General features: G+C 40.6%; 1 long non-coding RNA gene across 2 annotated transcripts in view; it reads left to right on the top strand.

The window, feature by feature from the left end:
- LOC123344593 overlaps positions 1-17,177 on the top strand; it is a 265,270-nt gene that overhangs the window by 18,101 nt on the left and 229,992 nt on the right. The window contains exon 2 of one of the 2 annotated variants that reach the window (XR_006572596.1): positions 9,259-9,474. The exons of the other annotated variant lie outside the window; for it this stretch is intronic. This is a non-coding gene — a long non-coding RNA (uncharacterized LOC123344593). The remainder of the gene's footprint in view (positions 1-9,258; positions 9,475-17,177) is intronic. 2 annotated transcript variants of the gene reach the window in all.

Genomic DNA, 17,177 nt, shown 5'->3' with positions numbered 1-17,177 from the left:
TGCAGCAGTATGTGGAAAGAATTATTACACTTCTATTACTTCTATTAATTTGATGCATTAATGTTGAACCACATATTTAAGTTTCCCACCATAAAATAACTAAGTAGAATGAGATACCATTACATTTAAATTAGTTTGGAGGTGGGAAGTTCGCAATCACACTGCAGGGTAGCTATGGCACTATGCATTGTGATATTTTTTTTCTTTCAGCTATAATGTACATTCATAGATTGGTTTTTGAGGCCAGAAAGGATCATTATGATAATCTCTTCTGACCTCCTGCATAACACAATAAATAGACATTACCAGAGATTGCAGCACTGAGCCCAATAACTTGTGTTTGAACTAGAGTGTAAGACATCCACTCTTGATTTAAAGGCACCAAGTGATGAAGAATGTATCATATCCCTTGGTAATTTATTCCAATGGCTAGCCTCTCTGACTGTCTTATTTTTTATTTGGACACTGCTGACTTCAATGTCCAGACATTGGATCTTATGTCTTTGTCAATAACCTTGGAGACTGTTGTCACAGGCCTAGTAAATCGGCATCTCTGCTGTTATGATAACTTTAAATTCTGCCTTCTGGAGGTGGTCACTCTGAAAATGTACAATATAACCTTTGACATTACACATACAGCACTCATTAGCAAAATGATGGGGAAGACACAAAACGTTATGGATTACCAACAATATCTCCCTATATATGAGCTGCCATTGTTTCAGTCTCTTAGTAGAACAATAAAATACACCTATATTTCCACCCCCAAAGAGACCAATATATTACATCTGTTTTTAATCAACAAGCATAAAAGTTAATTAACATAGAGCACACCGGAGATGATATTCTGGCAGTGATCAGAATGACCTAAGGCTGCTTTATTATACATATAATAGTCATGATGGAGGAAGAATGGCTGCAGCATCAGCTATTAGCTCTGTGTGTGTGTGTGTAAGTAACTGTCTCATCATTAGCCTCTTTATGAATTTGTGAAGAGAGTGAAAGTCATACTTACATTTTTTTCTTCTTCTTGCTAATGAGGAAAGATGGTACTTCCACACAGTTTAGTCTGTTTTTCTAGACACCAAGCACTGTGGGAAATGAAGACTGATAGAATTCTCTGTTGGCCCAAACAAAAAATAAACAAACCCCAAAACAAAAACAAAACCTAGTGTTATGCTGGCGGGGCAGAAGGAACTGGAGGCACAGTCCCAGAGGACACTAAAAAAATATCGGTTTGTTTTCTCTGAAAGAGCACATAGGAAAATACAACTAAATTATAGCCTCTGTGCTACCCTAGTAAGTTGCTGATGGATTTGATTATGAACTCATCAGAGGTTAGTGAAAGAATTTTTATTCTTTACTCCTTTGAAATGTTAATTCAGATTTTGTGTGTGTGTGTGGAAAATTCTTTCATGATGAAGACAAATGAAGCGTCTGTGTGGACTTTATTTCTGCACCAGCAAACACCTCCCTAGGTGTTTGAACCATGAATCCAGTACAGCCCTGTTATTAATTCCACCAGCAGAACAACTGTGTGTCAATTAAATCTAAAGAGATAGAAGATAAGAAAAGGTTAAAGTACAGCAAGTGTACAAATAACACGACTCTCTCTAGAACAATATTAATACTTCAGACAGTAGCCAGAGGGGTTGTTGTTGCTTACCTTTATTCTGTCTCACAATTCTAGCAAATTCTGGGAGAGAACTGGGAAGTTATTCTTTCATATTTTCAAGGTGACCAGTGGTATTTCAGAGTTCTATACATTGGGAAGACTCTGAACTTTCCAAAACTGGCTGAAGAGGTCCAACAAAAGGAGATTTTTTTCGTGTATGTTTCTGGGACATTCAAGAATTGTAATTTTGCTTCACTTAGCCATACAGTGTTCCAGGCCCCGAATTCCCACACTCACAACACAGTCCCTTATGAGGGAGCATCTTCAAATCACAATTTTTCATAAACATATCTCTACAACTTGAGCTGTGGCATTTTGGACAGGGGCAGAGGAAGCTACAAGGTGGGTATGAAGAAGACCAGTGACGAGAAGTTTGTTTGCTGAGACAGGAAAGGATAAGGGCATGCACAACTAATTCTGCCATAGGGATAGTGATACTGTCAAGGGATTTGGTCGCAGCTTGGATATTTGGAGGGGGAGGAGAACCAGGAGTTAAAGATGACTTGTAGCATGTAGGCTTAGGTGACTAGGAGGATGGAGGCGTTAACTGAGGTGCAGGATGGCAGTAGTTTTAGCTGTGTTGAATTTAAGGTGATTGCATACCATCCGGGTTGCTGTGTCGACCAATGAGTGAGAGAGATAAGATCAAATAGATGTGGGGGGAGGTAGCTTATTAATGTAGAACACATGTTAAAGCTAAAACGCTTTCCGTTCACTACTGTACAGATTAACTCTGTGCTAAACTGCCTCTCTGCATCTGAGAGGTATGATTGTAGAGTATATTATTCGCTCATAATAGTCCTACCATCTTGTTCAGTGAAGATAAACTGGTCTTTATTGGTCAACTATCTGACATGAATTGACAGCACTAGAGAGAGAAATTTCTTTTCATATGTTTCTAAAGGTCACATACTTAAAGGCTTTCAAGGTCTAGTGTAACTGTGTGTAGATTGTTTTCAAAATCCCTGACCATAATTATTGATGGCAGCAAAATTAGTCTTGAGGGTTGCCATTTCATGCAGGGAACTAAAATTACAGGCTGGAGTTTCAAAGTGAAAGAAGTGATATTAAGGTTTTTCATTGTGTTGCCAGATTCCGTCACTATTCCATGTGGTGCTTGTTACTGAGAGACTCCTCAGAATACTGAGAGACTAAGGGAAGTTGTAAAGCGATTTTGAACATAGCTGAAGCTCTGAATGTTTCCTAGCATGAACATGAAGTCGTGAGTAGAAGAGGCTGACATTGTCTGATAGAGCGTTCATCCTCCTCTGCATCTGGCATTAAGATGACATAATGGCATTGCAAATCCATGTCAAGGATTTTGTCTCTGGGATTTATACAGTATTTGCATAAAGCCAATAATTGCAAGCAGAAAGTTGCTTCCACGGTAGCCTAATTAAGAGAAACATGAGAGAAGGGAAAGTTAAGGAAGAAAACATACGGAGAAAAGAGGTGACTGTCTGTGCTCCATTGTGAGCACTAATATTTTATCATGGTAAATTTTGTGGAAAATCATGCATTATAATGGTAGAAGTTCAAAGTTGATGGTAATACAATGAATTTCTTAATTTTTCTAAGGCAAGTCCTCTAAATTTGTTTAAAACAGACTATTTTACATTAAAAGAGGACATGGCATGTACTCTTAACTGCCAAGTCTCTATCCCTTGCCCCTTCCTTTATTCCTGCATGTAGTATATTCTCTAATATGTTAATTCTTTAAAATACCCTAGTTATTAAATTATACATTTCAGTGACAATCATGGGCAAATGATTTACCTACCTTCTCTCTCCCCAAGAAAATCTATAGATGCAAATATGCTTTCCAAAAATTTATCATAATTAACATTATATTAAATATCAAAATAATGTTTTTTTCTAATGTTGAAGCTTTGCTAGTGTCCTACCAGATTGGGCTGCCCAACTGTCCTGTGCAGGCCTTACTAGAATGTTCATTATATTCACTATTTCTTAGTGGTTCAGCTATAGTTAGTTTTTGAACCAACTCTTTTATGATATTACTCCTTCTCTTGTATGGAACATAGTTCTTTTTGTTCTGTGTTTGTATTGAGGTCCTGGTCCACAACTAGGGTTCCTAGGCACTATCACGCTGCTAATACTTCTGCTAATGGCCTAATGAGTTGTGTATGTATGTTTAGAAGATTCTATCCACAGTGCCATTGTTAATCGGTCTCTTCAAGTTCTCACCCATGTTCATGTAATGTATGATCAGTTTGAGTTTTAATGCTTCACTGGTATGCCCATCTTTCCCTATCTGCCCACAGAGAAAATAGGCTTTATTTAATAACAGCCTAAAGGGTACAGCCAAAGTTAAGAATCTCTGAGAGGATTTTTTTCTTAACATTTCAATAATCAGGTCAGAACTATGGAGTAAAGCCAACCCCGGTAAAAGATGAATTTCCGCTGAAGCAGCTGAATAAGGTCTCAAGGTATCAAGTCTATTTCAGTCTGTATTTTGTACTATTGTAGGCTGACTTTGGTTTACCTAACACACCAGAACATAGGACCCACTTCTCTAGAAATCCAGGTTCTATTTCTTCATTTGTTTTTGAGCCAAAGGCTGTTCAGCTAATAGCTGCTGGAATCTAAACATGAAAATCGGAGGTAGGCTCGAATCTAAACACCCTTAAACTTTGTGTGGTTTGCAATTCAAATTTGGCTTTCCTTCCTGCCTACGCATAGCAGCAGCACTTGTTAGTGGTAACAGTACTTTCTGTAACCAAGTACCACAGGCAGTTGAACAATACCAAATAATCCCAGCCTCTTCACTACATTATATTAATTATAGTGCACAAATGGCACAGACCTGTTAATGTTTGACTCGCAGTGTTATCTCTTTCCAACACCAAGAAGATATTGTCCCATGTGGCAGGCATTTGTTTTAAAAGCTTTTGAAAATACTAACTGCACAAGGATGCTTATCTGTACTAAGGCTTTTGTGTATGAGAAGCTGGTTTGTTTTAAGGGAATGAATGAGCAATTATGTTCTCAAAAGAGGATTTAGAGGGAGATACAATATTAGACAAGATTGGAAGTAACACATTGGTGGTGAAATATATTGAATTATATACTTACTCCCAGAGAGTATTACTGAATAATGACTTTGACCATTACAATGAAATAGTGTATTACGGGAATAAACAATTGTCAATAAGGTATTTAAAATCTCAGCTTCTGAACCCAGAATGCTTAGATGGTACCTGTTAACAGCAAATAAGATACTTTACCTTTTCAGACAGTAATTGGTTAGGAGTATTTTGTATCAGCCTCAGGGTGAAGGGAGGGTTATATTCCTCTGCCTAATGCCCATTTGTTCACATCACAAAGCTAATCTTGTAGTTTTTCACAAAATTGGCAATCTCAGGAGAAACGAACTAGCATGCAAGTTAAATTACCTCTCACCCCTAAAGGAGGCAAAGGATATTCTTAGATGACTAGGTCGGTGCAATGTATACTGTACATAATTGATTTGTTGAATAGTAGGGCTAAGCATTAAGGAAATAACCTTAGAAGTAAGAATAAAGCCTTAAAGTTCTTTTAGGTGAATACCATTTGTGTAACTTTATAGCAGAATGTAATTTTTACTGACACATAGTATATTGGTTGTCTATAAACTCAAATGTATACTGAAGAGTGCATTGTCATATATTGTCTGCTGACTGCCTACCTTAGTTTTTTCAATAGTGCCTGTCACCATCACACACAAGTGTTAGAATTACAATGATTGAATTTAGTTCTAGAAAAGAAAGCAATAACTTTTCACTTGCAAATCAGTGTAGGTGGAGAGTAGGCGTGTTAGTAAAGAAAGGGATCCAAGTACCATTGTTTTCCATGCACAGTGAACTGACTTTCTGATGCTCTGTTCCATAGATTTGAGTTTAAGGGCTTTTTTCTTGATTTATATAATAGTAAAGGATTAAATCCTTCCCCCAGCAGTGCAATTAATCTAGACTTTCCTAAAAACCTTTTCCAGAGACTTACAGATTTAAGGAAAAGAATCTCTGCAAAGTACTATCAGTTGTTCCTTTAGATAATATTCAGTAATTTAATTTTAAAGAGTTTTAAGTTGTATAACAAGACCAAACTTTGGGAGCTATCTCTTTATTACTGCTTAATAATGATTCATCTCTTCGGAACAGGACAAGTAGTATTGGTTTGAATCACTTCCAAACTGAGTTCTAGAACTGATTGAACAATATTGATTCAGTGCTACACAGTTTTTCAAATCAAATAGCAGATGAGTAATCGTTTCCATTATTACCCCAACTCCACCATTGCTAATGACAGGAATTTGATATATTTGCCAAAAAAGTAAGTAGGCATGGGGTAAAAGAGGGATAGAAAAGGTGGATGCAGGAATTGATGGTCAGGAGAGAACTGAGAGAAAGTCATAAAAGAAAGGAAGAAAAGATGAGCAGGTAATGCATGATTTCTTCTCCAAATTGTATGATTCAAGATGGTGGATATCAGCTATCACTAGTTCGGAAGATAGTATTGTATTTTTATACTTAACCAACCTGCAGGCTTTGAAACTGGCAATGCTACTATGCTTTGTGCAAAACCCACCTGTTGCATCGCAGGAGCAGGAACAAAGTCTGACCAACCAGTTTGATCACAAGCAGAGCTCTGTTTATTCCATCCCAGCATGCTCTTATATACAGTTATCAAGCAATCAGGCAATAACAAATTGGTTAATTAGATTCACTCAAGCACAGCTGTGACCTCATAGGGTAATTATCATCCTATACACCTGTCTAACTTTCCCAGCACACTCAACTCATCCCAGAAGCCTAAACATCTCTCATTCCTTTTCCCACACCTCCCCCCTTTATTCAAAATCAAAAGGAGAGCGGAGAAAAAGAAAAGAAAAAAGAAGAGAAAAAAAATAAAGGTATTAACAAAACATTTCCAACTCATAACAACATAACACTATAATCTATCACAAACCAAAATTAACAAACAATATTTTCTGAGAAGTTACTCTCACTTTGTTCAGGAGAAATATGTTCTTCTATACTTCTAACTACCACTTGATATAACCTGGATAGCAATGTCTGCTGGCATAATTTCCAATATTTTTTCAAGGTCTATAGTACCACAGCGTGCAATAAAACTTAACAAATTGATATTTAAAAACATTGTAAAGCCATTTAAGGCTTTTAATTCTGAACCTTATAAAACCAACCTATATGATCATGCAATCCTTAACATATAACCCCCAAAACACCAAACAAACAAAAGAGAAACAAAACACAACAAATAGTCAGGATTCCCCCCTCTCTGTTAACATCCCTCAGATGTCAGGCGATCAAACTGACACTGAGGGTGGGGGGAGGTCCTAAAGAAAACACATCATACTTAACACCACAACAACAATTCTGGCCAGAACAAACACCACAAAACACAACAACAAACACAAAACATACTCTTAACATCAATTATCCCTTATAGTATGCATACTTTTAGTTAACTCATGGTCATTAGATCAGGGTTATACTCTATGTGTACTCTAAATAATAATTGCATGATACATTAAATGCTATACAGCCAACACAAAATTTCTTTCAAACACAGCTCAAACAAATAACTCATTCACAAAAGATCAAACAAGAAAAGTCCTGGCAAAGTTAACAAACAGTTCTCCTCTGAGGGCTCTGGTTCCGCGGCGATCTTTGCATCTCAGCCAGTCTCACGTCCTCTGTCTTCCAGCAGGTGTGCACTCCCTGCTCCAGGAGCAGCACCTGCACCTCATCGTTCAGCTGATTGTGCTGCTCTACCAGACCAGCGCACTCCCGCCCATTATAGATGATGTAAACTCTTTGTCCTGAGTAAAACTGTAAGCGGTTCAAGTCTAGAAAGCTGAGCATCATGCTGCTCTCCTCTTCCTGCTTCTTACACCAATCACCCTCACACAAAGCCAGGTGAAAAAACACTCTGCTGAGCTCCGCCTACAACGTGGGGATTTGAACTGTCCCCAATATCCTGTCTGCCAAAAAACTGGGCATGGAAACGCGAACACCCAGCAGAAAGCGCTTCCCCAAGCGCCCAGACAGCACACTCGCCATCTTAACACTCTCCTGCTCCGCTGACACAACGACTCCCATATAGCTGCTCACTTCTAGGTTCGGGTGTGCCTCCCTTTTCGGGCGTCCTGCAGCTCCCAGCCGCTTAGCACTGAGCTCAGGTACACCTCCCTTTTCGGGCGTCCTGCGCCTCCCTTTTCGGGCGTCCTGCGCCTCCCTTTTCGGGCGTCCTGCGCCTCCCAGCCGCTTAGTACTGAGCTCAGGTACGCCTCCCTTTTCGGGCGTCCTGCGCCTCCCTTTTCGGGCGTCCTGCGCCTCCCAGCCGCTTAGCACTGAGCTCAGGTACGCCCCTCTTTTCGGGCATCCTGCGCCTCCCTTTTTGGGCGTCCTGCGCCTCCCTTTTCAGACGCCCTGTGGCTCCGCTCAATACTGAGCTCAGGTGCGCCCCTCTTTTCGGGCGTCCTGCGGCTCCCAGCCACTCAACTGAACTCAGGTGCGCCTCCCCTTCGGACGCCCTGCGGCCACCACTTAACACTGAGACTCAGGTACGTCCCAGCCGCTCAACACTGAGACTCAGGTGCGCCTCCCCCCCCCCCTTTTTTTTTTTTTTTTTTTCTTTCTTCTTCTTCTTCAGGCCACCGAAACCATTACAAGCACATCCGGTTCAGAGATTTAAAATTATAGTCTGGCTATACCTCTTAAACACAATATCTTTAAGGGAGTCTATACAACGGCTTCGGAGCTCCATTTCATAGATGTCATGGTAATTGGAAGCATGAACCAGTGCCTTACAAGGTAATAGGTCCTCACTGCCCGCAGCTTCTCCACCATTTGTTGCATCGCAGGAGCAGGAACAAAGTCTGACCAACCAGTTTGATCACAAGCAGAGCTCTGTTTATTCCATCCCAGCATGCTCTTATATACAGTTATCAAGCAATCAGGCAATAACAAATTGGTTAATTAGATTCACTCAAGCACAGCTGTGACCTCATAGGGTAATTATCATCCTATACACCTGTCTAACTTTCCCAGCACACTCAACTCATCCCAGAAGCCTAAACATCTCACATTCCTTTTCCCACACCCACCCACTCCAGAAAAACACAAAGTGCTGAAAATCCCTAAATAAAATTGCTTGTCAAATTAACCTCCAAGTTCTTTTCCTTTTTTGTTATAATTTCCAAGAAAAATCAACAATGATACAAGATCAGAACAAGATAAACAAACAAATATTTGCCAGCAACATAAATAATTACTGTTATTGTTCTTATCATTGTATTGTAGTTTTATTATTGTAAAGCTCTTTCGATCATGGGCCATTTTTTGTTCTGTGGTTTTACAACATCTAGCATAATGCGGTCCTGGTCCATGACTGGGGTTCCTGGGTTACCACAAGAAAAAATATAAGACAATTTAAATCCCATATCTCTTAATAAAGATCTTCTCACAAAACTCAAAGGCGTTGATACATCTGCAGGCTGAATTCCTCCAAGTTCTTGACACTGATTTGAGCAGAGTTTCTGTTTTTGTTTTCTGCTACAGATGCATGGTAGCCTGTCGTAATTTCGAGACAAACTGAAAGGGTTGTCGACAGCTCTGGGAAGTTGCAAGGAACTCCTGTCACACTGATAATGGCTTCTGAGACCAGGAGCAGCTTTACTTAAGTTAAACTTTTCTAGTCCTGATTTTGATAAGTAGTCTTCCGAACTACCTGATCTGCTGTTGTGTGAGCAATCAAAATAGCTACCTTACGCCCTGGTAAGCAGGCAATTCCATTCTTCCTAGCTTCCACAATTTTAAAACTATTTCATCAGCTCTGTATAAATCTCTCTCTCCTTTTTTAAAAGAAGATTCTTTGTCACTTCTTGCCACATGTAGATTGTATGTGTCAAGGGGCTGACACACACAAGTCTTCAATCTTTTAAGGAGCTGCCACTAGAGTGCCTAATAGACTGTCAGTTTGAATGTTTAAATGAGATTCAGTGAAAAAGAGAATAATGCATATAACAAAAGGGCTAGTGAGTAGACTAGGAAAAAGCATCAGTTCCAGTGACATCAAGACTGGCAATACTGTACTCACAGTAACTGTGTTTAGATATTGATAGTAATGGAAAAAATGGTGGGGAGACTAGGGACATTGTCAGGAAAGGAGAGGCAATTAGTGGGAAAGGTAGGCGTGGAACTACATAAAAGATGAGGATGGTTAGAATTCCATTAATCATGTTGATAACCTTTCAGGGCCTGATTTTTAAGACCCGTCTTCCCTTGTCATGCTAGCTATTGGAGCACAATTTCATGGGTACAATTGAGGGTGCTTAGATGTGTAACTGATTGGCCCTACAATCAGGGGGTTAATCATCTCCTTGTCCTCAGGTGCACCTACAGATAGCTGAATCCTCAAAACTGTACCTGCAATCATTTGTGAAGATGGGTTAAAGCCCTTTAAAACTCAATCCCTTTATGTCAGCAGCCCCTAGCATGGCACTGGCTTAACAATGGCCCAGGAAAGGATAGAAAATATGGTAGAAATAACTATTGCAATTGGTGAAATGATGGGTCTGAATCTGTGCTGCTTTCATTTAAAAGCATTTGTATTTTGCTCTTCACAATAAGACCCATTCCTTTATAACTGAAGAATCCGTACTTGACTGCTGTGGATCATGTGTGTGTGTGTGTGTGTTGGCTTTCACCCTAGACTTTAGTCATTGGTCCAGAAGGGGTGGGACACTCTGTGCCAACGCCTGTAGTTGCGTCTCAAGGATCAGAAGCAAACCACCCCAAGATTCTTCACTTGGAGGTTTGAGTTTGAAGTTCCAGCTTCTCTCAACTATCATTTCTCTTCTTTTTCTCCAACCCCCGCCACCTTATTTAGATTTAAAGTTTCAAGAGGACCGATGGACTTCTAGAGCTGAGACCCTTCTTAGATGTTTGTTGGGGTGCCAGGATTTTATAGTACTGTAAATAATGCTGACTGAGAATTTCCATAAGGAAATTTCTACAGGAAATCTGTTTTGCAGTCTCCCCCTCCCCCCCCAAAAAATGAAATGAAATACTTTGGTTTTGGATTGACCTGAATTGAAACATTTGGCTTGTCAAACAAAATCCAAATATTTAGTTTCAGGTCAGTTTGACATTAATCTATGTCTTCCTGAGCTGCCATAGCACTGTATGTAGTTCAGTTGCCTCATGTCCCCATGCTCCCGTAAGGGACAAGCTCCCTGGCCAGACTACATCTCCAATGGTGTGCCCTGGTCTGCCTTTTGGCTGAACCACCATGGTGCATCCTGGGAGTCCATGGGCACAGTGCTTCATGGGAGATGTAGACTAGCCAGGAGCTCAGCCCATAGAGGTGAATAGGGGCATGAGGTACCCAAACTATAACTCCCCTGATGGCTCTGGCAAACACAATTTGATGTTGAGTCGAGCTGAAATGAAACGTTCTGACATTTCGGAATTGAAATTTTGTTGGAACTTTTCATTTCCCCCCCCCCTCCAAAAAAAGGTATTTCATCCTTATTCAGTACAAAAATGTAAAAACAGTGATTCCAAAATTCTGAGTTTTGATCAGTAATCTGTGAACATTCCCCACCAATAGCTGGGGGAACACTTCAAAGCTAAGTCACTACAATTTGGTTCAGTATATGATGTGAATGTGTTTCATACAGTTTATAGAAAACTCATCTTTTCTTTCTATGTGAGTATGTGTGGCATCACTGGGATAATTTTTAATGTTAATCATATTCTCTAATCTTAAAATAAAAATCAATAGTCAGTTCTGAGTAATGAATGGTGATGGGTGAATATCTAAAAGACTGGAAGTTCCATTTGATAAACAGCTTGAATAACCCTTTGAACTTTTGGATATCTGGTTTGGAAATTTGTGTGAAGAGGCTTATTTTATTTTATTTTTTATTTTTATGAGATTTCTGTTAATTCTTAGTTTCAGCTAGATCTGATATACCCTAAGATTAATCATTGTCTAACATTTTTATTTATGCACCTCCATTCAATACCAGAATATACCAATGCATGTGGAAAATCAGATCATTTATTTATTTAATTTATTTATTTTACTTTAGGCTTTTTCCATCTTCCAAAAAGAAAAATTTAAAGTTCAGTTTGAGGGAGACATCATAGTATTTTCATGACGACCAAAGCAGAATTTAAGATAATTTAGTTAACTAAATACTAGAAATAGTTTATAAAGCAAACATATTACTTATGTTGCTGTCATCTAACCTAGCTATATTTGCTTTACTTGATGCATCTGGTTCCTGTCTCAGTGTGGGACAGTATGGGAGTTAACAGGAAGTTTGGAAAAGAAAAATATCCTGAAGGGTGTATTGCAATTTAAACTTCTTTCTGTGGCTTAATGCTTTATACTACAGTCCGTTCTTATTTTACCTTGAACCAGTTTGCTTGTGGCTAATAATGCTAACTTTAATTCAGTTTAATTATGTCTGTGTAGTATGACATTAATTATGATGGACAACATCCTTACTGTTCTGATTCCTCTGAACAGAAGACATACATGTGTTTCAATATGAATGCAAGATAGCAGAGCCAAGGACAGCATGGCAGCTGTTAGTCAGGATTATTGTTAACATTAGGTTTATGATGATAAAACCTCCCAGGGAAGAGAATGGTGCCTCCAGTGTTTTTCTCCAAACTAAACTCTTAAAAATCCTCTAATGTGATGTTAATTTAAAGAGTAATATATCTTGACTGTTGTTCCAACTAGCAAAAGGACCTATTCCACCTTCAAAATAAACAGCCTGCAAATAATTATTTTTTTGTTTCCTTCAAATCTGAAAAAAATAGTCTTAGATTCTTCTGAACTAAAGCACTTCTGAACTAAACTCTTCTGAACTAAAGCACAGTTGAAGTAGCAGCTTTTTAACTTGTATAGTCTGTTTGAGCCTGATGGGATTTGAAATGGTATGTGACGGCATCTACAGGACTTCTGGTGCCCCTTGGAGAGGGCCCACAGCACACAATTGTACACCCAATCACATTGGTGCTATTGAGGGGGAAGTCTGACTGACCAACCAACACCAGACATCTGTTGGAAGGTAATATTGCAAAACTCACTTTCCAATAACTAAATAAAAAAATTATTGGGGACAACTTTTTTGTTTCAGAAAGTGGAGGATGTAACCAGGGGAAAGTCGTGTTAGGCTTGATTCTGACCAACAGGGAGGTGGTGAATCTGAAAATGGAAGGCAACTTGGGTGACAGTGATCATACAGGATAGCTTTCATGATCCTAAGAAAAAGGAGTCAGAGAAGCAGAATAAAGACAATGGACTTCGAAAAAGTCAACATTAATAGATTCAGAGAACAGGTAGGGAAGGTCCCATAGGAAGAAAATCTCAGGGTAAAAGGAATTCAGGAGAGATGGAATTTTCTCAAGGAGACAGCAAGGGAAACTAGGTTAGATATTGGAGCGGGGGGGGGGGAGGAGGAGGATGGTCTAAGTATAAATAAGGGTAGTAATGTACTGGAATAGGCTTCCAAGGGAGGTTGTGGAATCCGCATCATTGGAGGCTGTTAAGAAAAGGTTGATGAACACCTGCCATAGATGATCTAGGTATATTTGGTCCTGCCTCAGCGGAGGGGGCTGGACTTGACCACCTTTTGAGGCCTCTTCAAGCCTTATATTTCTATAATTCTATAATGGCCTGGGATTTCTGGAGTCCCATTTGGGTGTGCCATTGTGGTTATGCCTGTACTAGGAAATTGTATAAGTATTCTTATGAACCTATGCTGCTTCATTAGTGCTAACAGTGATGTTAACACCAGTGTAGGCCAAACATGGGTGTTTTACCACCCAGTCATCTAGTCCTACTCAGAGAAAAGTTTACTACCAAACTACCTGCACCTGGGCTACACTAGAGCTTCCATTCTACTAGCACCAGTGGAGCTGCATTGGTGCTAGACAAATGTGGTGAAAAATTAACCAAGTGCAGCCTATCCAGCTAAGCTGAGGACCTTAGAAAGAGGCTGGAATATTTTCACAGTGGAAAGAGAAAGGGGTTTATTGTTAGCAGCCAGGGGCAGCTCTAGACATTTTGCCGCCCCAAGCAGGGCGGCATGCTGCGAGGGGCGCTCTGCTGGTTGCCGGGAGGGCAGCAGGCGGCTCCAGTGGACCTCCCGCAGGCGTGCCTGCGGCGGTTCCACTGGTCCCGTGGTCCTCTGGTCCCGCGGCTTTGGTGGACCTCCCGCAGGGATGCCTGCGGGACCAGTGGACCCTCCGCAGGCACGCCTGCGGGAGGTCCACCGGAGCCACCTGCTGCCCTCCCAGCGACCGGCAGAGTGCCCCCAGCGGCATGCCACCCCAAGCACGCGCTTGGCGTGCTGAGGCCTGGAGCCGCCCCTGTTAGCAGCCAGCCCTGGGAGTTTTGGAAACCAGAAAGCTGCCCTGTTTGTTGCTGTTCGTTATTTATAGTATTTGTTTTTAGAGTTTAAAGCATGAAGAGAATGTGGCCAGAGGTTGTGCTGGTTTATATCTGTCCCCTCTAATTACACAAAACTCCTTTGTAAATTAAACCTGTTTCTTTTGCCTAACCTGGATCTCCTGCAAAATTTATGTCCAGATGCAACAAATACTAAACACTGACAATCCATGTATAAAACAGAAAATCCGATTCATCTTTAATCCTTTGCCACATTCACTTCCTGGTCCCATCCAGTTCTGGCAATGGACTTCTGCACTGGAGAATGTGTGTCTCGGTTCTCTTCTCTCTTTGCAATAGTGTCTGGATTATGTGAGCACAAAACATGAATGATGCCCTTAAAAGGCTGATTTGCAGATGTGTTTATTGCAAGGAGGCCATTTCAGAAAATGTTTGGCCTTGAGGCGATCATTTCTAGAAAGATAATTAGCATTCTTTATATTGCCACAGATTTATGTGCTTTTTTGGGTGGGAGGGGAAGTGACCCATGCTCTAACTAAATGACATCTCTGATGTGTCTGTAGTACTTACAGTAAATCAGCAGCTTTGTTCTTTGATCATGAATTCATTTTAGTAATCTTAATTGCATTCTATACTCCTTTTCTATAAGGAAGAGATCCCCTTCTCATATAGATAGTAAAATAAACATCTCATTAGTTCTTGGCTCTATCCCATGATTATTTCTGAGAGAGAGAGTACAGTTTTTTTTATTGCAAGAGTGAATGGACCAGAAAGAAGCCATTACAGGTCATGGGCATAACTTGTTTGGTTCCCCCCCCCCCCGATACTGGTTCCACTCCTACCTTTGGCTACCTGTTTTGCTGATAACTTGCCAGTTAGCAGACATTTATCAGATGCCAACTCCCATGTTGCTGAGCATTATTAAATAAGCAGTTTACCAGATGTCTGTATTATTACATCTTTAAATAAAAGTACACCGCTCAGTGTCAGCATCTTATTTATGGAATGCTTTTGGCTCCTGAACTGCTTGTTGAAATTGTTGTAAGCCATTTGGTCACTGAAAAGTAATTGTGTATTACTGTAGACAACAAGCTGTTTGCATTAATTAGCAATCAAAGCATATTGCTGAATGGGGACTAGCATGTCTTTGACATCTCTGCAGATCCTGGTAATTGAAGCTGTGCAAAATCATGGATTTTGCTTTGCTGCATGTTCATAATATGAACTTCTAGTCCATCTGCCTATATAGCCATCTGCAAAATCACTAGGGAAGCAGAATGTAAGGTTAGAGGAGCAGCATATGGACAGAGCAAAGGAGGGGGTCAGTCAAATGCTACACTCAATTGTCCATAGCACTTCCAAGTAACTTTTTCAAACTTCCATGAGTGAGCATCTTGTGTAATTGCCTATGCGAAGAATATTGTACTCGTCGGTGTTCAGCACCGTTTTACTGCACCAAGTAGTATGACTCAATTAAAGAAGTGATGTAATCACATTTGTGATCATAAGAATGGCTTTACCTAGGCTGGAGCTGTGGAGGAAATACAATAGACATATCAGAGGCAGAATGGAGCACTTTCAAAAGATAACATAATAAACCAAAACAACAATGGGGGAAACATACAGAGTATGCACAGGTTTGTTAGAAGGTGTGGGTTGCAAGGAAATCTTAGATTTCCTTCCCATCCCCAGTGATTTTTTTGAAGAAACTGGAGACAAGAGTTAAGAGAAATGCATGCTCCTAGATAGCAGTGCCTCCATGCAGTGGCTTATGCAGAATGATCTCTGGCTTTCGTGCCTCTTAGCCAGAAGCAGAAGTGATGTTCACTCATGCAAAGAATAGCTGAAAGAGCATCAAAAGACTGAGAAGCATTTTTCTACCGAGCAGCAGCAATCTGGTCCATATGGACATAGGAGAGTGAAGCCAAAAAAAATGATCTTCTAGAAATGACGCTGTTATCTCCTCTTTTCTTAATCCACTAGCCCTCTCCCTTCCCCGTCAGACTGTGAACATTGTGGGATACCCAATAGATCCTAAGCAGCAATCATTTTAGATCGATAGTGGCTGAAAATTCTAAGATTCCCTGGAATCATAAGTTCCTGTCCCAGTAGCACTGATTCAACTCTTTAGCTTTTTTTAGGCATATAATTAATACATGGGCATGACTAAAACTCCTTCAACACTAGGGAAACTTTGCTCTGGATGCCCTGTCTCTCTATAAGAGACCTGAACCAGATCACTGGATCCCAAACCCAGGATCTTCAGGGAAGTTTAGGTTTAGAGCCAAACTGCATAGATTGGGCACATCTAATTGAAACAGAAATTTAAATCCCATCCTCCTTCCTGGAAGGAAAAGGGGGTATTGTGTTGGGTCTCTCAAAACTGAGATTATGTCTGTTCTGGGTAGATGTTGATTCATTTGCCCCCTGCTGTCCTTTTCCCCCAAATTACCCTGTTGTGGGGTGTATGTACCCCACTCCAGACCTGCAACCAAAGGGTTAATACAGGCCCCACTGGCCACTGCTAATTGGCAGCCTCACAGAAGTTGAGAGGATAAAAGGGCTGGGAAGTAGGGTGGCTACCAGAGGACTAGAGGAGGGAACTTCTGCCAGCAAGCTGCTGAAGAGCTACTCGGGGACAACACCCTAGAAAGAGATGAGCAGACCAACAACCCAAAGAGCTGGCAGAAACCTGGGGGAAGGCAGGAAAGAGCTCAGGGCACAGCTAGAATGTTTGAACCCTCATTTGGCTTACCTAGCATAAGGGCCCTGAGCTGGAATTCTTGGGTTCCCCTACCAACCTCCTGCTGGACATAAGAGCAGACAGGATTTTCAGGTTCCGGGGCACCAGGAATAGATTAATACCCAGGCTGGGCTGAGTGAGCTCATGTGCCATGCCACACCTGGCCAGAAGGGGCACCGTTGCACCAACACATCGACTCACATACCCCCACCTATGTTCAGTTTGCTACTTATCCTCCATCTCAAAGGTACCTTTATTTAAGGTGACCAGGTGTCCAGTTTTCAACCGGAACACCCGGTCAAA

Source organism: Mauremys mutica, chromosome 11 (assembly GCF_020497125.1).
Source record: "Mauremys mutica isolate MM-2020 ecotype Southern chromosome 11, ASM2049712v1, whole genome shotgun sequence".
Lineage (NCBI taxonomy): Eukaryota > Metazoa > Chordata > Testudines > Geoemydidae > Mauremys > Mauremys mutica.
This window is presented reverse-complemented; position numbering and strand designations above follow the sequence as displayed.